The sequence below is a fragment of the Haliaeetus albicilla genome, chromosome 2, assembly GCF_947461875.1.
Source record: "Haliaeetus albicilla chromosome 2, bHalAlb1.1, whole genome shotgun sequence".
NCBI lineage: Eukaryota > Metazoa > Chordata > Aves > Accipitriformes > Accipitridae > Haliaeetus > Haliaeetus albicilla.
This window is the reverse complement of record NC_091484.1, coordinates 69,134,214-69,158,721: the sequence shown is the minus strand read 5'-3', so window position 1 is coordinate 69,158,721 and position 24,508 is coordinate 69,134,214. Positions and strand designations below refer to the sequence as shown.

Genomic DNA, 24,508 nt, shown 5'->3' with positions numbered 1-24,508 from the left:
GGTCTGACAGAAGCCTCCTCAAGTTCAGTAATGACAAGTGTGAAGTTCTGCATCCCGTATGGAATAACCCTATGCAAATATACTGAATGGGGACTGACTGGCAAGGAAGCAGCTTTGCTGAAAAAGACCTGAGGGTTCTGGTGAACCAAAGAGGGAAACGTGAGTCAGCTCTACGCCCTTGTGGCAGAGAACGATGACTGTACATGGGCTGTAATAGCAAGCGTAGCCAGCAGGCTTATAGACATTATTATTTCCCTCTATCCATTATTATTTCCCTCTATTCGGCATTTCTGACAACATTTCTAGAGTATTGTTCCCAGTCTCGAACAAGACTGTAAGGAGTGCCACAGAAGGCTAGACTAAGCATGATGTTTTAATCTGATCAGCTTCACTGCACCAGTTAATGATATTCCAGCCTACAGACCTCCATCAGGAAAGAAGGCGGCTCTATGGAACATTCAGAAAATAGTGAGTTTGGTACTGATTGCTCAAGATAGTATTAAGGAAAATCTTTTACAGAATTTAGGAATTTTTGTTTTGATTTCTGCAACACTTCTATTTACTTCTTCAGTCTGTTTGTATCAAAAAGTACTCTATTCAAATGTTTGCGCAAAGCAGAAGTTGAGCTGATAGCTATGTTTTCTCCGATCATGGACCATAAGGTGTTGCAGAACATTCAAGTGATCAAGAAAAGAGAAATAATATGTTATTTATGTAATCGACCATATAGCCAGTGTCTCTGAATCATAAAGATTAACCATCCTACGGAACAGGTGTAATGAACAATTCCTGAGTTGCTCCAGGATTTAAACTGTGCACAAAAACTTGTGAAAAACAAGTACAAGTGGCAGGCAAGAAGGTAAAACAATGAAAATATTTTGTTCCTATACTATTTCTGAACACTAAAATGGCCTGAATTCTATTAATTAGATGTTCACTGTAATTCCTTCATGCAAATTGATTCATAACACTGTTGCCAATTCTTTCAGCCACAAACAGGTCATTCACTTAACAGCACAGCTCTATTTATCTTGGCTGCCCCACCAGGATCAGAAGCACATGGAGTATAGCGAAAGCTGAATGAGGATTTACACAACTTTTATTGAGAAACTTAATTTTTAAAATTTCCCTAACTTCAGTAGTAAGAAAACAATCACTTTATTTTATGTGCTGCAATACTGCTACTGTCAGCATTAAAAAATAATATCTGCTTCAACCTCCAAATTATGAGATTGACATATAACATGCTCAAGTTCCTCCTCCCTTGCTTCTCAACTTCTAGCATATGCCGAAGTCCTATTTTCAAACTTTTCTCCACACTTTGAGGATTACCGATTTACTTAAAAAGAGAGAGAAAGAGAGAGGTGAGATTCTGACATAACTGCTGGAGCACAGGGAAATGAACCAAAAAGGAAAAGGCACAGAGTCAAACCCACACCTACTGAAGTCACTGGTCATTTGCCGCAAGCATTGCACTCCAAGCAAGATCAGGAAGGTTGCCAATGTGACAGTTAAATACAGAAGCAACTTTCATCATGGAAGTTCCTCCATTACCTACCTAGTGCTCACATATATACTCAATCCTTCTGTTACCCACTGATGTACAGTAACTATTCAATGGCAGTGAGCATCAGTACATAATACTCAAGAAGAAGAAATAATTAATTTGCCGTGGCTCACTGAGAATTTTGCCAAAACATCAGTCAATAGTCTGTTACAGTCACTGCTGTGTAAAAAAAACAAACGGTCTTCAGTAATGACAAAAGAGCAAACCTGTCTTCCATAAAACCCACAAATAACATATCTAAAAATCACTTTTTCTGCTCTAGTTTAAAAATGTGATTAAACCTGTATTTCTGTGTAAGAGTTAATTCGCGTACATTAGTACAGGATTTGTTGCATTGAATTCATGAGTTCAGCAACACTTGAGTACCGCGCGTGGCGTGGCAGAAACCAGAACGCAGGCAGAACAAGAAAACCCGCATTTCTCATAGGGCAGAGCATGTTCTCAAGCAGTTCATTCATATATTGGTGGTCCAAACCCTAGCTTACCTTCCACAGCATGCGCCCAAACTTTAGATGTAATAAATAAAACTCAACTCAATGAAGGCCATTCCTAGTGCATCCTGAAATGGACAGCAAAGCTTTCCTTGAGAACAGACAGGATTAAGCCGCCTTCTCACGACTGATCCAGAAAAGGCTGGTACAAAATTATCAAAGCTAGTTCAAAACCCTTTTCTTGCATGAACATCCTGTACAACCTTAAGAAATCACATCACCTCTCCTTTGGATTTTGCTCTCTGGCTGCGAGTAATAGCATTTTTCCATTACCTATTACCTGAGCTCCATTACAACAGTAATTACATTATCATTTGCAAGATGCTCACATGCTACGGAGACGCGGGCCAGAAAAGCAGTACATCTAGGGAGAGAGCTGAAAGGTTTACCAAGGAAGACGCCCCCTCTTCCACCAAGAAATAAACAGTGGTTGTCACAGATAAATTAAGGAGTCATTCTGATTTCTGTTCATGTGCCACTGTTTTAACAGTAACAAAGAGATGCTGTGTGAGACAAATGAGTTTGATATTTATTTGCTCCTATTTAGGAAAAAAAGAGCCGCACAAATTGGTGATTGATATTGGGAAAATGCATTGAAACAATTCCTGGTAGACATCAGGAGACTCTGCCCATCTGGCCCTGGCTCCTCCAGTGCATGCAACGCTGCCAGGAATCCAAATCCGTAATTACAGCTACCCAGTGCATGAACACCCATGCTCCCTTGCCTTCTATTTTCTGTATTCACAAACTAAAGCTTGTCCTGCAGCTGGCCACTTCCTCCAGGGCCCACAGAGCCCGAGCCACGCACTGAGTACACAACGGAGCACCCAGAGCCTTGGGGGACCAGCGCCAAATTGCCCCACTTTGGCTCCCGCCTCCTTGCCCAGTGCCCGGCCGGTCCTTGCATCCCTCCCACAGCCTCCCCCACGCTCTGCGAAAGCTGCGGGGACACCACAGAGCTGCCTCATCACAGAGACCGCGTTCCTGAAAATCCAGCGCTGTGCGAGAAGACGGCCTGTTATTTCAAGTGATCCAGCAACAAATCATTTGTTATTATGGGGCAGCCCAACGCCAACAGTGTACTGCAGGCAGTGATCTTGTGCCAGACGAGAATATAGCAAGGAACACGAAAGCATTTTGACCAGACATCTGAGACACAGCAATGATGGACCGCAGCTCTTCCACTTAGATTAACTGCCAGCAGCATTAATGAAATGCAAGTATATAACTTACGGCACAAAACACTGGAAGTATTGAACTGACAATGGGAGACATTTACTCAGTCATAAAGGGCTAGAAATAAAACTGGCTTTTGCAACATCCAGTACCTAGCACAGAAGCAGGGCTCCTTGACGATACTTCAACTTGAAGAGCAATAATTTGAGTTACCAATCAGGTGACCAGAGACAGTGCAACAGCCTGCCCTCCTCTTCTGCAGCTCCCAGCTAGGCAGCTGGCCCCTTTGCTTTTCTGGTAAAAGATTCCAAAACATTCGGAGGAATACCCTTCCCAAATACAAAGCTCATGACTCAGACCTAATCTCACCTGGAAATCTGCTCTGACTACAGTCAGTAGAGTATGTGCTAAATGCCATAATTACAGAAGGCAAATTTTTTATTTCCCTGGGTTTATCAGTGCAAATAGCCATTTTGTTAAGATGCATTCTTCCTTGGAACTTATGCAGCTACAGCATGGGTCACAGAAGCACTCTGAAATCTAGACATTATCTTGGACATCAGTGATCAATAAGTGTATCTGGTACTCCTCAACCCTACCTCCCCCTTTCCTGAAAACAGGTATATGAGATGGAGTAGCCAGGAACACATGCACTACATGCTACTGCTAATAGCTCTGAGAAATGCTCTTGCCTGGGAAGAACAGCAATGGATGTCTGCAGTATCTCAGGCACACATACGTGCTTTCTGTTGGTCAGTTTCTATAGGAAAAATATGTTTTACAGGGGAAGTTATTTCAAAAGAATGCAGCAACTTGTGGATTACGAAAAAGAAAATCCCAGCAAAAGTGAATTTCCTACCTTTGTCAGTAGAAAAACCTGGCTGTTGCATTTCATTGCAACACCATCTGCAGAGTTTCTGGTATTGTATTCTAAAGTTCTACTAGTAGTCTTTGCATTGCTGCAGACATCTCAGCTGGTACCAAGGCCCTACTCTGCAGGACGTATAAATGTAAAGAGACATCAAGTTGGGTTAGGGAAAAATAAATGTAGAAGTTATGAGTAGGAGAACGAAAATATTGGTGACAGGACAGAAACTACGAGGACTACTGTAGAATTGCCTTGGTTCATCAATATTTTCATCTTTACATACTTCATTGGCATATAACTTTATGTGATGTATGTTACAATGTGGTACTTTGTAATTCTAAGGTTAGAGAATTCCTGGCTTCAGCATCCCATTGCATAAAATAACAATGCCCTAAAATAAAAAGCTATTCCTGATGTTCGTAAGTGTGGCCATAAGTGTATATTTATTTCCTTCGCTTCAAGCTTTGCAGAACAATTGCTGCAATTTTCTCAGTGAAGAAGTAGAAAACAAAGAATTAGTATCAAACGTGGGGAGATCAATTTTCACAGACCCCATCGCTTGATAATTTAAATGCTAAGTACTGCAGCCAATTAGTCTAGACTGAAGTATCTGTCGGGGGCAAAATTTAGATTATCAAATACTGCATAATATCATCTGAATAATATGGAGTAGACTTCCTACAAAGATGGATTTTGAATCTGCCCATTATATGAAACAGGTGCAAAGAGCGTGTGGGAGAGGTGAATTCATCCCTCCTTTAACTGGCAGTATAAAATAAAATTAGGATATAAAATTTGGGGGTGTCTCACGGGGCAGTTTTTAATTATATACTTAGCAGCATCTTTGCATATAATCATTACCTCAGACTCCTCGTTTGCATGTATATATTCTTTTGTGCCTTGATCAAAGAACAAAGGTTAAATCCTTCTGAAACTCTATTCAAGCAGTGAAAATTGAAAACAGCTATTTTGAGGCTTTGGGCTTTTTTGTGGTTTTCAACTGTCTGTATAATCTGCTTAGAATTCTGGTTTCTTATTAAATCATGCATTTGTAGTGTGACATGGACAATTGCAGAACACAGGTGAACTAGCAGAGTTTTAATGAGGACCCTTTCAATGATACCTCCCATGAAAGAGGGAGAAACAAAACGAGGTCTCGGGCTGGGACACTGGCTGGCTGCTGGAGGACTGCCACCAGATCTTCACTCCTCCCATTCTACTCCTGTACCCAGTTTTGGTTTGCAGGGAAGGGTTTGGTATGGATAAACCAGAGTCGTCGTCTAGTCCTCTGTTGGCATGCTCATGGCACACAAACGGAGTCCCCTCCCTGTCCTGACAGCAGTGGGCAAACATCCAGCCTTGGCGCCTGGGGCGGACAAAAACCGACGGAGGGGCACAGCCATCCTCGTGTCAGTGAGGAATGATGATATTGTGTCTGCTAGGGTGATGGGGACACTTTTAATCACTGCCTTCCTGCTCTAGAAAATGTCTGGTTTGTGCGTTTCTCTTCTTCTTCCGTTGCTATTAGCTGACGTGTATGTACATCAAGCTGCGTATTATGGCCATTCAATATTCCTGGCTACCTCTGTGGAAGTCCTCCGTGCTCACTTAGCACTCCTGTTTTGCACTTGGGCTTAGGGTTAATGGTGAAAATAATCCACGTACTCCAAACTTCCTCCTTTTTTCTAAATAGAAGCTAGCAGGACCTGACCAAGAGTTTCAAACTCTAGAATAAGACATGGCGAGATGAACTACTGAGTAAATGAAGCCCTACAAGGTACACAGTTTGGAAACAGCTCAGCAACTCCTCATATTAACAAAACCTGGACAGACGTTATTTCTGTAACGCATCCAGTTGATCCTTGTGACACACTACCGAAGACAAGAGAATATTGACAGATAGGCTGCCGGCACACAAATACCACATTCACACAGGTCATAGCACCAGGAAGTATTTCAGGGTTCATCTAGACACCAGATACCTAAACTCACTTGCCAACCCAACCTCCCAAACTGACTCAAATGCCAACTGCTGGAGAAAACCTCTTCCTTCTTCCAAACACAGGTTCCTGAAGGTTCCTGAAGTGATAGCCACCAAAGGCTGGGCAAGATTTTGTTCCTGGGCTAGTAACCACTTGTCAGTAAAGAAAATTGTTACCAGTTTAAACTGTGTTATTTTGCAGCCCTGCAGAAATTTTCTGTCACTGAAAAGATACCAGGTCAGCTCTTCCCTCCAACCTCCTGATGGTCTGAAATCATGGAATGAAAATACTCCCTTTCTGTCCCAGACATACAATCTTCAATATCAGTTATGAACACCTAGACAGACCCTAGCTGTCTTCAAAGAAATAAAATGAGACTCAATTACTGCATGCTCACTCTTAAACCTATTAAAAATTATCATAAGGAAGCTGTAGGGGTTGCCCTTACTTTGTGACAGCAGAAGCCCATGTTGGAACTTCTGAAGGTCGGTACTGTGTAGTTCATAAACACACGCAGAAGGGATCAAAGGGTATTTTTTCAAGTTTAATATTTTACAACTCCTTGCCAAAGCTACTGTAAAGCTCTGTGTTCCTTAATAGCGGCTATTAGCAGCATGCAAATTAGGCCAAATACTTTACTGTACTGTAGATGTTTCCAAAATCTTTAAACTTTCTTTTTACCTCTCTTTATTACTGCTCGATATCACTAGCATTCAAAGTAACACCTGATAATGACAGAGAAATTACAACTCTAATAAAATCTTCTTTCAGGAAGGTTTTGCCAATGGTCCATTTTAGAAACTGCTCCTTCTCCTTCCCTCAGCTTGCAAATTTCATGCCCTGCTAGCTATAAAACAAAGATATGCTTCATTCCCAAAGTTTTCAATCTTTCCACTCACCAGAATTGAAAACCTCAAAAGAAAGAAGTTTTATCCTGAAAGGATACTGTTCACCCTGCCAAAAACTTGCATTACCAAAAGCACTTCTATATAAGCCACAGTTAGGTAGTTTTCTGAAGCACAGATTCACTTACAATGATCAATGATATATGGTAGAGATGGGAAAAAAACTGAGTTTGAGCCAGAGCAGGAGTTAAAATAATGAAGATTTAACATTAGGAGTATTTGACCATTTGGGTGATTTTCATATATGATTTAAGATACTGTCTTTTTCAAATGGATGAATTTACTAACCATAGCTTATGTTCATATAGTTTTATAGAACTATTCCACAAGAAAGGTTTGTTCTGCTACAAACACACAGCATTTTTATGAACACGAGTTTAGATTAAAGGAGATCTAGAGTCATGCAAACAGTTTTTCAGCTGGAGAAGACACAGAATATTGGCACAGCATATTTGGAACAGACCCTGGCAGAAGCAAGGCCACCAGCATGCTCTTGGTGTGAATAAAGCCAACCACGCTTTGGGCTACATCAGGAGGAGCACGGCCAGCAGATCACGGGATGATCCCCACTGACTCACCCCACCTGGGCCACGCTGTGACCATTTTCAGGCCTCTCCCAGTCCAAGAGGCATGAGGAAGTAGGGAAGATGGTCCAGAAGATAATCGGGTCTAAGGCATATGGTTGGCTAACGGAGGGAGCTGGGCTTGTTTAGCAAGCAGAAGATGAAGCTGGGGTAATGGTCTGCAACCATTCCAAAGGACCTTATCATGCATATACATCTGGAGAGATGCACAGAAATTATATTAGCCCTTCATAACTTAGAGGAGCAAAATGAAGTTCTAAACACGTCAGTAGGCTACAAGGGCTACGACAAGGAATCCTTGCTTCATTGTATTAATAAGGCTAATTCTATCCTAAGCACAGGAACAGTGTGCCAGCAGGGTATTCTCCAGGACTGGAAAGCTGCAGCAACTATTTCTGTTGCACCACAGCCCATTACAAAGAGGGTGGCAAAGTTCAGCCTTTCTCAACAGACCCATGGCTTAGGTTTGCCATGAGACATATCTGAAATTTCAGTTACCAAAGGGCTATTGGGATTTTCATCAGTTGTTAATTGTTTCCCATTATGCACACATAAAAACCTGCACAATGGGTGAATTGACTGGAAAATACTATAATGCAAGAAAAAAATGTTTTTGACTAGTAATAGGCTCTAGAGAGCATTTCACTGGACATATGTTTTATCCTTTTATGCTGGAAGTGTTCTGGATAGATTCATTCAGTTCAGGTTTAGTCTACCTCAGATTTGCTGGGGATAAAGTGAGGATGATTCAGAAGTGACACTGTTCAGCTTCAGCTTTTTCCACTGTCTTCCTTTAGAAGAGTTGGAGAGTAGGAATGAGCAGCAGAGAAGGAAGCCCAGCAGGATGTAAAACACCAGGTGAGGCTCTCCATCTACGATGCTCAACATTAATAGCTTCTTGGAAAGAAAGAAGAATTTGAACAACATCCTATTTCTGTCATGCTCTGCCAAGGTACTATTTTGGATGGGGATGTTGGAGCATTTCTTTTTACTCCACCATCTCTACCCTTCTTTCAAGAAATGTTTCCACCATATGGTAGAAGTAGTCACTTACAAAATCACAGAAAAAGTCATCTGGATATTCAGTCAACTGCTGTTTCCAGAAATGATCAGTCATATAGGAAAAAGGCAGTAGAAGTAGGGCTTCACCTGCAAGTCCAAAGGCATTCTGTCATCCTGCCCTCTTCAAAAGAGTGGCTGAAACTGGGTCAAAATCTTCAATTACAAAATGGCAATTCACAGAATATATGGACTATGAGGTTAAAGAACATCCAGTTGCTGTATTTGCCCCTTCCCATCTAAATACCAAAGGTCTGATTTTTACAATTATTGTGTCCACACACAGACACAATCCTCCACTTGAAGGAGGGCTGCAGATGCTCAGTGACATCTGAAAAACAAACTGCTTATCCAAGGAACAGCATTAAAAAAAAAGCAAGAAAAAAATTATCCGAAGGACAGCATGCCATGCTGCTCTACACTACTGGAGTACTACTGTCACTGTAAATCCTTTTCCCCTCTTTTTTCCCCTTAACACCTATTAGTACGTCTTTCCCTTGATGACTGCAAAGGCAGGCATGCATGTGTCTCCTGCCTTCCAACACCATTTCAATGGTTCAGGTTTCCTATGCAGCACCTGTCTGAAGTCCACTGCATTGCTCCTGCTTCCTTCAGTGCTTGCTTCCTATGTTCAGAGGAGAACCTCAGCTGCAGTGCACTGTAGCACACAAATTTTATACAGCTAACAAATTTGTTTTACATGGAATAACTAAGCACGGACACATCCAAAAAAATGGAGATAATTAAGCCAAAGGAGTCGACATTCTAGGAAAGCAGAAGTTTACAAAATACACTCTCATTTAAGTACAATTTAAACCCCTTCATAAAGTATACAAACAAACAAAAATTTCGAAGTGATACAATGCAGTATAATTCAAGCCTAATGTTGCAGACACTAAAAGATCAGCAATGAAGTGGATGCCTCATGTGGCTGTTTCACTATCCTGTGCATAGAAAATGACTTAGAAAAATATGCTCAAAATTTGCACTTTTTCCTCCTCACAATGGCAAAATTTTATTCAGATGAGCTTTTATCATTTCAGAAAAAAGCAAGTGCCAAAAAATGCATAGTAAGAGAAAACTAATTAGAGCTTGTACCTATGTAGAAAACAGAATTAGATCTCTTAAATAATTAAAGGTTATTTCCAAAAGGCAGCTTTTCTTATCATTATCCAAAAATCAGATTATATTGCAGCTGAGATTAATATTTTTAGTATCTGAATGCAAACGAATGTCTATTAAAACTGTGTGATGGCCTAAGGCTTTATAAATAACCATGTCCCCTCTTTGCCAGTTGCAGCGATGACTACGGCTTCAGCATGCTAAGTTATTCCATCACAAGTCACGCGCTCGCGGGAGCACTGCAAAGTGAAGATCAAGGTTAAATAGTTAGCAGGGATTTCTAAGCAGGAAGATGGCCGTGTGACCTTGCAGCTCTGACAGGCTCTAATTGAGGAAAATGTAAGTATATAAGTAATCAGATGTTACTGATGTTCTTCACGGGAAAATTTTTTTAATTAGATACAAAGCATTTCACACGTAAGAGGCCAACTAGAAAAGTCATAACCAGGTGTGCTGTTTCTAAAAGCCCCCACATTAAATGTTAGAGAATAGACACTTTACCCGCAAATTCCTTGCTCATGCTCATCTGATATGGAAATCTTTCCTGCACTGAAACCCTAACGTAGGCAGCTTTTAAAAAGACTCAGTACAAGTATTGTCATTAGAAGGTGTGCAGCTGCTTTGCAGTATTTCCCTAAAAAATATCACCGTTGTCACGAATGGTTTCCTGATGTGAGCTGATTAATATTCCAGCTAACAGTACTGTCCCAAACTTCGCCTGGCATTTCCTCCCTATAACAGTTACACTGAAAATGCATTTTCATAATCCAGGCACGAAGATGACTTCTGCCGAGTGGAGGAAGGGAGACCGGAGCCTGACGGGGTGCCGGTTCCCCTTGGCTCGATTCAGGGGCCAGAAAAGCAACTCAGCGAGGCTGTGTCTTACAGAGAGCTGAAGGAAAGAAGCCAGGACACCTCATACTGGGATTTTTCTCAGGTTTAACTCTGTATATTCATCCACAGCTTCGCATGAGTCAAGGTAAAGTCAAGACTGCCTGGCATGGCTGCAAACCTAGTAGCAGGCATAGGCTTGCATTCTGTCCGAGTCTTTTTCTCCAGGCAGATTCCATCTGTCCTTCCCACCTCCCATCTCCTACCTTATCCAAACAGTCCCAATATTTGCTTTGAGCAGTCTGCGTACTCCCTCCCAGAAAGGTACCTCTTTAAAGGTTTAAAAACTTGGCAAAAATTGGGGTATACTTTCACAGGAAAAGAAAAAAAAAAAAAAAAAACGGTAAAACCCTGTTATGAGTTACTGATACATCAAAAAAGCATGTTTTTAATAGGCAAAAAGAAATTCTTTCTTGCTCTTTATTTCAGAACTAGCTTGAACAGTTTTGGAAGCAGTTTTCATACTGGAAGCCATTACCAATGGAAATTTTGGGGTAGCCAAAATTAAAGGAAGCTCTGCTACAGCTTCCAATGGTATTTCCATTAGTTTTATTACCCCTATCTCTACCTAACACAACGCCCTTAAAAATTATTAAAAACACTAAAATGCCTCTAATTTTCCTTCTGTGTCTAAGGAGGCACACAACATTAACCAAGAACAATTTCTTTAACCAAAACCAACTTTGGACATCTCATTATAATTTGACAACCACTTAGTTTACCTTCAAATCAACACCCTTTACATTTCTAACTACACGTAACTCAACGCAGCTGGGGATGACCTGTGTTTACGTTTTCTAAGCCTAATTCACTCTGTTTTCTGAACTGTTAGAAATGAGAGCTGCTAAGGACCTAAAAAACCAGTTATTATTTGTTTCTAAATGGTTATTAGACAAAGACAAGCCTCAGATCACTCCAATCTTAATAACTACTGCCAGAGTTGCTTCCACCCATTAGCAGTTGTCAACAGATTGGTTTTACTTAACTGGCAGCCTCAGTCAGCTTCACTGAACAGCATCTCCTTGGAAAAAAAACAGTTCACAAACCTTCACGTGAAGAAAATTAACACGATGGCTGCAGTAACATGCATTTCAAAAATGAAATGTAATCTGCTCACAGAACTTCAAGATATATCTTTGGTCTTCTACTTTTTTAGTAATTCCTGTCATCTAGCCATGTATTCAAATTGGCAAGAACAATACAACCAACATCCTGAGACAGCAGAATTTTGCATGAAGTACATAAATAAAATTAAAATGTTGAAAAATAACTTGAATGTTTTGTTTTTTCTAAGTATAGCTCCAACTCTTTTTCAAAGCAGATCAAGAGTAATTTGACACAGCAGATCATAGTAAAACATGGAGGAAAACAGCTTTTCAGAGAGATAAAGAAATCAAACTATCCCAAACCTCTCCCTTATCTGCTGGGCTATTTATTTCATAACCAGAGCAGAGCAAAGGGTTAGGTAGTCAGAGCACCAAGCTACTACACTTGTGATTTTGCTCATTTCTCTTGCTGTGACAGAAAGCTACTGGAAAACATACAGTGATTTCTTTTTTTCCCTAATTAATTCCCAAATAGAAACTGAATTGAAATTAAAGGAGGAGAAAGATGAAATGAGCTATGGCAGAGGTATCCCTGCCCTTTACACGTGCTGCATCCTGGGATGACTTGCAAGCAGAAGTCTGCCCAGACTTTGCACAGCAGTATGAATGCTCTGCACGGAGCTGGAGCCTGAAGCTCTAATTAGGTACCCGGGGGAGGGCAGGGAGCCTCTCCCTTTCCCTCTCCTGTCTCTCTCGTGATGCCTGGCAGTCAGAGAGGAGACAGAGGTACCCATCGTGGCACAGCTCTCCACAGGTTTCTCTTGGTAGCCTGAGCAATTGCTATTTTCCCCTTTTATTTGTAATAGACTTTTTTTCCCCCGTTCTGTTATAAACAGTGTTTTTAACCTCATGAACAAAGCCTGAGGTGAAGAGAAGGGAAAGGTTTGGGGGAGGAGGATGCTTTTGGGGTAATGGGGTTTGATAGCTGTACCACCAAGTGTCTGCTACTACTATATGCTATCATTTATACTGAAAAGGAAATACAACCAAGCCAGTAACACAGGAATTAGTGGTTACGAGGAGCCGTGTCCCCAGGCAGATGGAGATGCCTGTCCTGCTCCATGCAGTGTCTGGGTCTGGGCTCAGAACCTTGCTCAGAAGCAAAAGAGCCTTAGCTCCCTCCTCATGGTTCACGTATGCCGTTTCTTTACAGAAACACTGTCTGCCAATGAACATTGGTTGCTAAAAATGTGATAAATTCAGATAGACAGGCTCTCAAAATTGCTAGAGAAATCTGTATACAAAGGAGGAAAGTGAACTATGCTCCATAAAACAAACAAAAAACCAATGTATATGAAAACAAGACAAAGGAAGTTGTTGTTGAAATGAGACTTGCCAGTTCCCAAAACATTTGATTTTCTCTTTTCCCTTAGGCTTTAGGAGTATAACTCAATAGCATTTTCTGTTAAAAATAAAATAATTCTGTATTTCTTCTGTCATTCTGGGAGACAGAAAAATAAAAAATAAAAAAATCAGCCCCCCCCCCGCCCCAAGCAGTACATATGAATCTAGAGAAAAAGTAATTGCCTATCTGCAAATACCTGAATTCAGAACTAGTAAAGGCATGGAGTTGTCCTACTGCACAGCATCTAGGCACCAGCAGTACAAATTAATAACCAAAAGTCTGTTACACCCCACTGCCCCAGAATCAATATACAGGACTTTTTGTTGCATAGAGCAGCAGAGCGGTAGGTCAGCCTGAAAGGCCACATTCCAACTCCAGCTATCGTGGAGGAGTTATCTTTAAATGAATGACATTGAAAGATTCAACTGGAATATTTTTATCATGTTCCTTAACCCTCCTTCTTTTCAGGATTTCGCACTATGCAGCCAACGGTAGCTCCCTGCCCTGTCCCAGCATCCCATGGCAAACCACGGTCCCAAACACGAAGGCAGCAGCATCCCATTCCCATGCGGCTGGACAGACTCTCCCATCATCCTGACAACACTCATTATATTGTACGCTTATTGTTTGCCATTATCTCTCCATTGAAAGCTGATTTGAGAGAAATGACTTTTTCACCTCTTGGTTCCTTCCAGTGTAAATCATTAACAAGAACTTGTTTATTTTCTGACCTCATCCAACTTTACCTTTCTTTTTAAAAAAAATTCCTTCTTTTTTTTAAATTACACCTGAAGTAACTCTGAATCTAACAGCTGCCATTTAGCACCTCTGTGAACAGCAGAAAATGATTATATTGCCATTTCTCTCTAGTGAAGTTTTCTATTTTGTTTCAGCTTTGTAGTTAGGATTTTCAAGAGAATCCCACTCTACTCAATAGATATGCATACAGGTTTTACAGGAATTTTTGTTTTGAATAATGTACCTAACATGCCACTTCAAAATGATGCCAGTATGCCAAAAATGCAGTACTACTGGAACTCTAAAACTATTTCATAATGCATTCGTGAAAGAAACTGGATCACAAAAAATGTTATTGCTATTACCTGTGAAAGTCATTACTGTGAGGCCTAACGACTGCATTAAAGTAGCATCACATGCTAACGGAAAACCTTTCAAATACATTGGCTGCTAATAACAAGTCAGCCTGTGCCAGCACGTACCACATATTAACCACAATGATTTCCTTTTCTTGACAGAAATCTCCCCACAGAAATTTGCTCTACACTAATGCCTAAAACTGATTTTTAATGGTACAGATGAGGCATAAACAAAATGAGTTTATCTTCTCAGAAAAAAAACATTTCAAGCCCAATCCAATGGTTTCAAGATGCACTAGAAAAGAGCTAATTCTGCAAATGCAATTCCTTTTATTCTTCTGAGTGTCAGAGGAATGCTTTGCAGAGTTTTCTAACTTGCACGCTTGGTTTTCAACTCACTTCAAAAATAGCTAATCAATCACAGAAATCACCCTGTTTGGAATCTGTGATCTTGCAATGCCCAACAGACAGGTGGGTTTGCATGCTCCTGATTAAAATATTTGCACATTAATTTGCAAGGTCAACAAAATTTGGAAATCTTCTGACTGACACATATTGTAGAAGAATAGAAATTCTCTTTACACTGATTACATCATATATTGCTTAGGCTCTGTAAATTGCCCCCAAAATGGCAAATTTAATGAATTGGCAAGAATTATTTTTAACCTTCTCACTTGTAGATTGAACAAAACGAGTGCAGTTTTCTTGGAGCATAAATTGGTTAATAGCACTAAATATGATGTTTTGGTACATTCACACAAGAGCATCAATGGTTGATTTCACTTTTTAATATTGGAAGGGTATGTTTATTAAGTTGCTTTCTTAAAATATTTTGGCACCTATCTGGCAGAAATTTGAGACGAAATTCATGTAACATTGATGTAACGACATTTTCTGTGAAAGATAAAATAATCTGGCACACTCTTCATCACACACAAAAAAATTCAACTGCAATATCTGTATTAGATATATAATGCTCTCTGAATTAAACATAAGCGTTTGAAATCTTTTTCCTTTTCCAGTAAAAAAAAAACCAAAAAACAAAACCTAAACCAAGAAATCCAACTTACATTGCCAGCTTTATAATGTTGTTTGGACGTATTACCAATTTCTCTTCCTAAACCCACATTCAGATATTCTAAAACTTTAGGAAACACAGCAAAGAAGTAGTATAAGAAATCCACAACTGCAGAATGCAAAGAAAGTATCCTCCAAGGCAGGAAACTGAACTTCCAAGGGCTCATCTGGTTCTGATGGTTTTCAGCTCCGCAGAGCTTTCCATTTTTCTGTTCTTTGATTTAGCCTTAGGAAGCTGGTGTGGGAGGTATTACCTATTTGATAGATATTTTTTCCTCCAGATTGTAGGGAAAAAAAGAAAAAATAAAATCTCATGTAAATAGCCTCAGAAGATGTGATTTACAAAAGAAAAAACCTGCCAGCCACAAATTAAACCACACTATATTTATTCTGAAACAGAATTAAAATGAATAGCATCATTAACTGCATCTGCTAAGAAGTTAGCCAGCTTCTGTATGGAATGAGTTTCTGCTAAGGAAGACTCCTCCTTGCCCGCATCTCATCCATGGAGTTTGTGTGACAGAAACACACGCCGACTGTGGTCTCTCATTTCAGACAACTGAAGAATACAGAAGTCAAAGAGAGAAATGTACTAAAATGGGTTCACCACAAGAAAAGGATTATACAACCTTAGGTATAATTTATACACTCAATGAAGAGGAATAAAAAGAGGAATGAAGGCATTCAACAAATGACTCATATATATATATATGAAAAAAAGCTCACCACTTCAAAACCCAATAATAAACAATTTACTCCCATTATATTATATTGCTGGGACTGCCAAGCAAGTCCATAGAAATTAATAAAATTATGTAATTGTTTAGACTGGAATGAAACACAGCAATAGCTAAAATACTTTGCAGGTGGGATCCAAGACTATTAAGTCTGCCCTTGATTCTAAGTTTGCTCTTAGACACTCTGACCGTGTGTCTAAAAGCAAACAGAACAGGCTTTTTATTTAACTTATTCTTAAAAGATGATACCATAAAGCCCAAGTAAAGCAAAAGGAATACAAATCTACTCTCAAGTTGCTGGGCAGAGAGGGAGGGCTTGTCTCCATCTTTTTCAATTACTCAGGAATCACATAAACAGCCCTTAATGTTTCTTCGTTTTCAGAGTTCTATAGAACAACTTCAGTGTTGACGAAACATGGAGGCATCTTTGTCTAAACAACAACAAAACTGCAAAAGGCTGTGTCCTGTACCTACCCTATGTCTGTGGCATAATAAAGTAAAACCAAATAAAAATAAGAGCATCTTTGACAGAAAAGGAAGAATTATTTTAAAATTAACGTTTGAAATTTCAGTTGAAAAAATATGGTCAGACAGAAGGACAAAGTGCATTTCTTCCCAGACTACAGAGAGCCAAACAAATAACTGAACACCTGCTTCAGACGCAGCAGAACAGTAACTGTGTCCTGGCTGATGAATGAGCTATGCAAACTTTTCCCTGATGTTACTTAGCAATAGTTTATTCAAGCTCCTCTTTAAATAAAGAAAGCTTGTCAGTAGTCAAGGGGTTAAATCCTTCTTCTCATCTTCCTCCTCTCCTCAGCTTCCCACACAAGACCGAACCTATTTCATAAATGAGAGCTGTCCTCCTACGTAAGATTTATATTAATAAAATCACTCTTCAAGCATCACAGGCTCCATCTATCCCGGCACATTAAGCAGTGCCAGGGAACGTTCCCGGGAGAAGGAACCTGATCGTCTACACTCTCACGGCAGGAGATGGTCGGTCCCTGGCAGCGCCTGGCCCCAACCCAAGCAGTGCTCTCCCAAGCCAATCTCTGGCCCAGCTCCGGAATGAGCCCTGCCCACCCATCAGTTGGGATGTGACCAACTCATTTTGGAGTGTAATAGATTCAACAGTGCTGGCCAGGGCTCCTCTGTGCCAACTGGCCCCACTGCCAGAACAGCCGCCGCATTTTCGTGCACCAACAAATTCCAACAGCAGACCACCAGCATCACGCAGGGTTTGCCAGCCTTGGATCTCCAAGTGTTGTACATCTAGGTGTCTTTTAACAGTCTAATCTACAGCTGTTGGAGAGCAGAACCACCTCCAATGGTATGTGGTCCCCACAAGTTTGCTTCTCCCCTGGCTATGGACACAAATCACTGTCAGCGTTTCCAGCAGAGATGATGCACTGTAACATTGGCGAGTGATCTCCTGTGATCCAGGGAAAAATATCTGTTATCAATTTGGTAGCATTAAAAACTCGATGAGTTTAACTCTGGGAAATGTGTTCTATTTCTGTTAGTTAGTATACAAGTCTGAGTGATATAAAAGTAAAGTGTTATTTAAAAGGGACTTTATGAACGCAGAACACGGGCTGTAAGTATGGCTGCCTTCTACAGCTGCACCAAGCAGGAGGTCCCCGGATTTCAGCAAAGGCATTCAAAAATGCCTAGATTATAACTCTTTAAAATGATAAATCAAGCTCCCTTCTGTACCTTCCTGCACCCCAAAATACTCTGCTGTACATAGGAAAGGTCAGACATGCCTTTAAATGTGCTACTGGGTTTGATTCTATTGTTTCAATAAAATACAAATGTTAAGAGAGCAAGACAAGCAATCTGAGGTCGTTACTCTCCTCACCAGCCAATGCTCCATTTTGTGGAGCTCACAGGACTCAGATCTGTATCGCTCCCAGGTCTCTCACCCATCTCCTGTGGTCAGAAGTGTCTACAAAAGCTAATTCCAGAGAAGCTTCCAGTAAGTCCAGTTTTAACACTAACTTCTGCCATCATTTTCCTTAGCACCTGGAGTGAAGGACAGAGCAAGAAGCCACACTCACAGGGACCTCACATAGAGTAGACGAAGGTGCATAACCCACATTCAGCTTGTGTTTCCCTCCCTTTGGACCTGACGAGCTGAGCACCAGTGGTGCTACAGATAGTCAGGAGAAGACTGGCATTTCAGCTGGCTAGCTCGAATATTGCTCGTGGTGTAACCATGTAGACTCAGGCCACAGGACAAGCACCGGAGTATTCTAGGCTATGACAGGTGAGATGCAAAAGTTGAAGGTGTTACCGCCAAGTCTGACCATCGCTTCCCAAAGCCTTCGTTTAGCCCTTCTGCTGGAGGTGGCGAAAACAACGCGGTATGCGCCCCAGCCGAGGGCACCAGTACCTCAAACTGTCCCCGTGAATTTCAGCAAAGCTTAGCTGCCAGCAGCCTCTCTTAGCATCCGACATCAGCTTCCCTCCTCCTGGGCTGCAGTGCTGGTAGTGCCTGATCTAGCTGGTTTCAAGGAGAGCTAGCTATCTCCTCCCAAAACCCACCCTCTGTAATTAGAGTTGGTAATGAAGGTGCACCTCTCAAGACAGAGAGGGCAATTAATTACTAGAATCTACTTTGCTGGTTTTAAGTATCACACCAAACATGTATTAACGCCTTTTCTTCAACGCTACGCAGTGTAAAAGGCGGCACTACATTGTATATTTTTGGATTAGAACGTTCATTCGAGTAGAATACAAGAACACTAAGTATAAGCAAAGATAATTTGAAAAATATGATCTAAAAATCAAACTCAGAGTGAAAAGGAGTTTTCATCTTCCAGATGACCGGTATAACATGAAGTGACTTAACTCATCTGACAAGATGGATTACAGCTGGCCCCTTATCTCTTGGCCTGCTTAGCAACATGAAAGGAAAAGAAAAACAATGCATTAATTGATGGTGGAGAAGTTTTTCTTCCTAATGGTTTCCAGCCAGAATTTTTGAGCTCGAGCCATTTCCCAAATAATGGCTAGCATTTGTGTACACATTACTTTCTTTCATGTGACAAGGAAATGTATTTTTTCTTTGAAAACATACTCATTAAGGAAGCACCCCCCCCCCCCCCAGAAGCCTTTGCACCCCATTCATAAGTGTGACACAGTATAATCACTTTAAAGTCTGGAGGAACTGCAGATCCTTTGAAAACTCCCACAGCAGAGACACAGCCTTGTGTCTACTCCCCAATGCCCTCTATTAGATCAGGTCTACCCAGTATTTTAAGGTTGTTTGCAATGCAACAACCACCAGAGATCTCAATCAGGTTGAGTTATTCTAGGAAACACAAAAAAAAAAAAATCAAAAAACCTAATGATTATCACAAATAATTGAAAGAGCAGGAATCATTGATACAGTCATAATATTACATAGGTTGATTATATGCTGAGAAGTCACTTGGAAGTATTTATTTTCTCTGATAGAAGCTTTTCAGCTCAGTTTCACAGAGCTCTTTCACGACAATGAAATGCACAAAGGGAGCTGCAAATGATTGTGTGGTACTTCTTACCAGCCTCAGTGCTCAGGGAGATGTGAGTTGCAGGGATGACTGTGGATGGAATTCAGTATGGGGAGGTGAGCAGCAAGGCACGCTGGCTGAGGTACCTGAAATTCTCCTGTCTACTACTAACACGCAGATCCTCAGAAGACAAACTCAACTGCAAAAGGGCTCAGTGAAAGTCTCCAGCCATAGCATGCTATGCCTATTAGAAATAGAAAACAAATACCCAGCGAAAAGATAAAACCAAGATAGTCTGTCCTGTAAGCTTGTGCCACGCTGCCTGTGATGCCTTGGATTAAACAAATGTACCTTCTTGAGCCTCATTTTTCTCGCTCTCCATTGAGATATGGCTCAAACCACAGAGGTCCAGCAGGGAGCACGATATCTATCCAACACAGGGACCGGAGCTGTTGCCAGAACAGAGACCATTTAGCACAAGACCAGAAGAAATTACAATTTTCTTCTGTTACAGCAGAAACTACTTGGTCTCCCTGCTTGGGCTGCACCCCAGGAGAGGCTTAGTTAAAACAAAAGGCAACTGCAATAGAGTTCCCTGCCTAAGTCTAAAGCTGGAGTTCAGTTTTACAAGGAAACAGATGCATCATGAAAGGGCAGGCATACACAATTAATTTAAAACAGGGAGCTGAAAGCTGCTCCATCATGGAAACACTCCCAGCAGTGCTGCCATGACAAGCACTGCCTACCTGACTGGGCAGGACGGGACGTTGAATGCCCATCACTTAACACAAAGATAAGCCTGATGGTATACATCAAGTCCTGTTATTTTATTTATAACCTCAGTACTGAGATGCATACTAGCTATGCGTGGCAAGGTACACTTTCCTACTCTCTCTCTCACTGAGGTATCAATGGAAAGCTGGTACTGCAGATTTCAGTGATCACAGATAATTATCACATAACGCTGGAGGCAACCCACGAGAAGAAGGAGCCAAGCAGCCACCAACTCTTCCATCGTGTATGATCAAAAACTAGGGACCCAAAAAAGTCCAGTCCTCTGCTGCAGTGGATCCCACAAGACACTAAGTCGGGAAGGCCTCAGAGAGTGCCATATTTTCCAGGTGATGGCAAGGTATCTAAGAAACACACTTATTCCTGTCAGCAACTCTCTGAAATATTTAAAAGTTCATTTTCAAGAGTAATAAATATATTTCATAACCATCCCAAGGCAGTGTTTCCTCTTCACTGAAACTACTGTACTTGGCAAGGAACCAGTGTGACATTTTTTCCCCAAAGGCTTTGGAGTGATAAATGATAGCTAAAATGAAATTTTCTACTAGACTTAGCCTCCGCAGAGCAGGCATTAGGAGGCAAGGTTTGGATTAAAAAGTCCAAAATTTAAAAATCCTGAAATGTAAATGTTCGAGTATGTGAAACAGAGCCATGACTGAATCACAGAGAATAAACTATTTTAAAGCAAACTCCCAGATGACTCTGGTATGAAAGAACTGAGGGATCAGAAACATCCTCTTACTGCCTTTCACACAATAAACTTCCCTCTGAAGATGCACCATAAACAAAGATAATCTTATTAAAATATTAAGATATTTCATTGATATTGAATTGTATTCAGACATTGAAAGAACAGAGTCCCAATATCTTTCAGTCCACTCTAGAAACATGCTTGTTCCTGAATGAGCTCACTTGAGGTACACATAGAAAGAGTAACACTAAAATTATCAGTCTGAGGGGTTTGCCATTTTGAGATTCAGAAATTTCAAGGTAACATCCAAAATCTTAAGTTTGGGTCACCTAATAATGAAGGTTTAAAAAAAAAAATCCAATTGGATAATTTCTTTTATAGTCTTTAACTGTTAGCTATACACTTGAGTCATGTTTTCAAAAGTTTTAATGTAAAAATCATTTTAGTTTGGTTTTAATGGAAACATATGCAATCTCACAATTTACCAGGCTGGCTAGGTGTTGAGAAAAATGTTCCAAAACTTCACAGTTAACTCTTCTTGACAGCTTGGTGTGGAATTTGACTATATTCAAAAACTGCATTGACCTGTGATAACCTTATTGAAATGGCACTTTTATGTCTTCCAAGTTCCTGTGAAAAAAAGCCTGACCTACATGTGCTCTGAGACGCATTACAGTCACTCGGACTAAACTTAGTTCTGGATCCAGAGTCTCACATTTTCTTAGAGAGTGAAGCCCTGGCTGCAAAATGCAGATGCTGGTCAGTCATTCCAAAGGGTGACAGCAGTTTGCAGCAGTACCCGGTGTGAGTGAATTTGTGAAATTTACCTCCAAGTCTGAAGCTGAGGATCAGGACTACAGAGCAATATGGGAATTAATCTTTTCGATACCCTCTAAGTGAAATAACAGTCGTTGATCACACTGGCAAAATGTACTTTTAAAACATTTTAGCAAAGATTTCACTTAATATATAGTCATTTTTAAGCCTACACAATGAATTTATGAGAGGCAAAATCTTCAGTTTTGACTATGGTAGTCACTAATATACTTAACTGCAAATGGAGAATCAAAAAATTGGCGAAAGAAAATTACTTTTTAAAAAAACCCCACATCAGCTAAACAGAGCATTACATCATTACACACAGACTAACAAGTACTAACACATTTTTTTGTTCCCACTTGAGTAATACTAGAATAAAAAGTCCGTGCCCCTAATATCCATTTGGATTCATTTCATGGGTATCCCTTCCACTCCTACTCCTAGTGAAACTCAGCAACTATGAAAATAACTGAAGTCAAATGTTTTCTATTTTCTAACCTGTAAACATCTGCCATACTGAAAGACATTTTCACAGGTGATTGAATCACACAGGGGAGTGGTTAATCAGATACAGAGCATTTCACCACTTGGTCACTGGTTCCAATCCAGACCCAAATTAATAGTGTATGTTTGTTTGGTGTGGTTTTTTTTTTTTTTAAAAAAAAAAAGAAGAAGAAACACCAAAAAAGCCTAAAGCTTCCAGCAGCTGTTAAGTAGTATTTATTATACTCCCTGGTAACAACCAAGTATTTGTACAATTTCCCTGTACAAAATGCGGGATTAAAATAAAACCTCCACCAACATTACTAACATTTCAGTCCAGACAAGATTATTCACATGCCTAAAGTCGCCTGTCTTGGAGAATGAAGACCAAGACATGTGTTTCTTCCGAAATGGCCATGCTTTTATACCATAAGCCACTGAACTTCAACAACATTCAGACTGTGTCTCTGGGCTACATCCTTCCATCAGTTATAATCTATATTTTCACATGATATACATCATGAGGGTCTAATGTGCACAACCAACAACAGATTGCATTCATCTACAGTCAGACTTACGTGTCAAGTCCTATGGACTCTGTTCAGTGGAAAGTCCTCGTAAAACTTGATGCCAAATGTAAGGCTGCTACTGACCTGGCTCTCCGGAGGCTCTGCTCGGCTGCCGGCTGACCCCGTCCCTGGCTCCCCTCCCCGTGCCTGCCTTCACCAGTACACTAGTGATAATGGTTCCCAGCAATTCCTTCCAGAGCCCAACTATGAGTGAACGTTCCGAAATGCTGGGTCATCTTATACAAAGGACTGAATGGAAAATACACTTTAGTCACCATGTGGTATTTCTGAGAGCGGTGAAGAGCACCTGAACACACCCGGGTAAGCAGGAGTAGAGCTCATACATTTCTGTCAGTGCTGTGCTTATAAGAGAATGCAGGAGAACTCTTATTCAAGGGCAGGGTTCCCATTACCCTCAGAAGCAGACGGATGTATCACATACAGAAAACGCCCGATACTTTACATAGAATTATGCATGGCATATGCAAGTCAAGCAACTTCAGAAATTGTGCCTGAGCACTGGTATCCTACAGAATCACCATGCACTGTGTTTGGGGACACGACCAAAGGCAGCATTCACATGCACAACCCCAGCACCACCTGGCAGCTGGTTTTTTGTTTGCTTGTTTGTTTGTTTGTTTTTCTGGGAGCTCAGAATGACTAACTCAGCAGTCCCTATTTGCAGTCAGTCTTATAACAGGGCTTGGAAGCATGAACTGCCCATTTAGGTCAGTATTTTTTTACCTGGGATTTCAAGGTAATATTTACACACCTTAAATATGAATTCCTTAGTATACTTTAAGCACAATTAGGTGATCAAGCAAGGCTACAGTCAGGTATTTCAGCTAAGTAGCCATTAACTACTGGGAGCAGCAGCATTAGCACTTGGGAGTTTATTTTGGGGAACAATGCTAAAACCTTTCTCCTGATCTACAAACAATCCCATTGGAGAGTGTACACAAAACCACAGAGAAATTAATATTAAATGAGAAATCACAATGAGACAAAAAAGGAGATGTGACATAAAGAAGCAAAAATTTTAACCAGAAGATAAACTTACTGAATGTGAGAGAGAAGAAAGCAAGAAAGAGGAAAGCAGAAAGATTATCTAGAATTCTTTAAACAGGACTGGAGGCATTTTTAATAGTTACATTTTAATGAAGTTAGAAATAATTGGATGAAATTCTATGACCTGTGTGATACCATAGACAGCAGACTAGAGGATCTAAGGTTGCTTTCCAGCTTTAAAATCTACTCCGCTCCCATGAGACCCCATCTGGAGTACTGTCTTCAGCTCTGGGACCCCCAACATAAGAAGGACATGGTCCTGTTGGAGCAAGTCCAGAGGAGGGCTGCAAAAATGATCTGTGGGATGGAGCACCTCTCCTATGAAGACAGGCTGAGAGAGTTGGGGTTGTTCAGCCTGGAGAAGAGAAGGCTCCGGGGAGACCTTCTAGCAGCCTTCCAGTACCTAACGGGGGCCTACAAGAAAGCTGGGGAGGGACTTTTTACAAGGGCATGTATTGATAGGACAAGGGGTAATGGCTTTAAACTGAAAGAGAGTAGATTTAGATCAGATGTGAGGAAGAAGTTCTTCACTGTGAGGGTGGTGAGGCACTGGAACAGGTTGCCCAGAGAGGTTGTGGA

The 24,508-nt window shown here is 40.7% G+C and overlaps 1 protein-coding gene and 1 long non-coding RNA gene across 5 annotated transcripts in view; one reads left to right on the top strand and one right to left on the bottom strand.

The window, feature by feature from the left end:
- DIP2C (disco interacting protein 2 homolog C) overlaps window positions 1–24,508 on the bottom strand; it is a 336,675-nt gene that overhangs the window by 213,627 nt on the left and 98,540 nt on the right. The window lies entirely within an intron of this gene.
- Window positions 10,001–15,178, top strand: LOC138688549 (uncharacterized). Its single transcript, XR_011327413.1, has 3 exons — window positions 10,001–10,093; window positions 10,526–10,733; window positions 13,565–15,178. It is a non-coding gene; the product is annotated as an uncharacterized lncRNA (long non-coding RNA).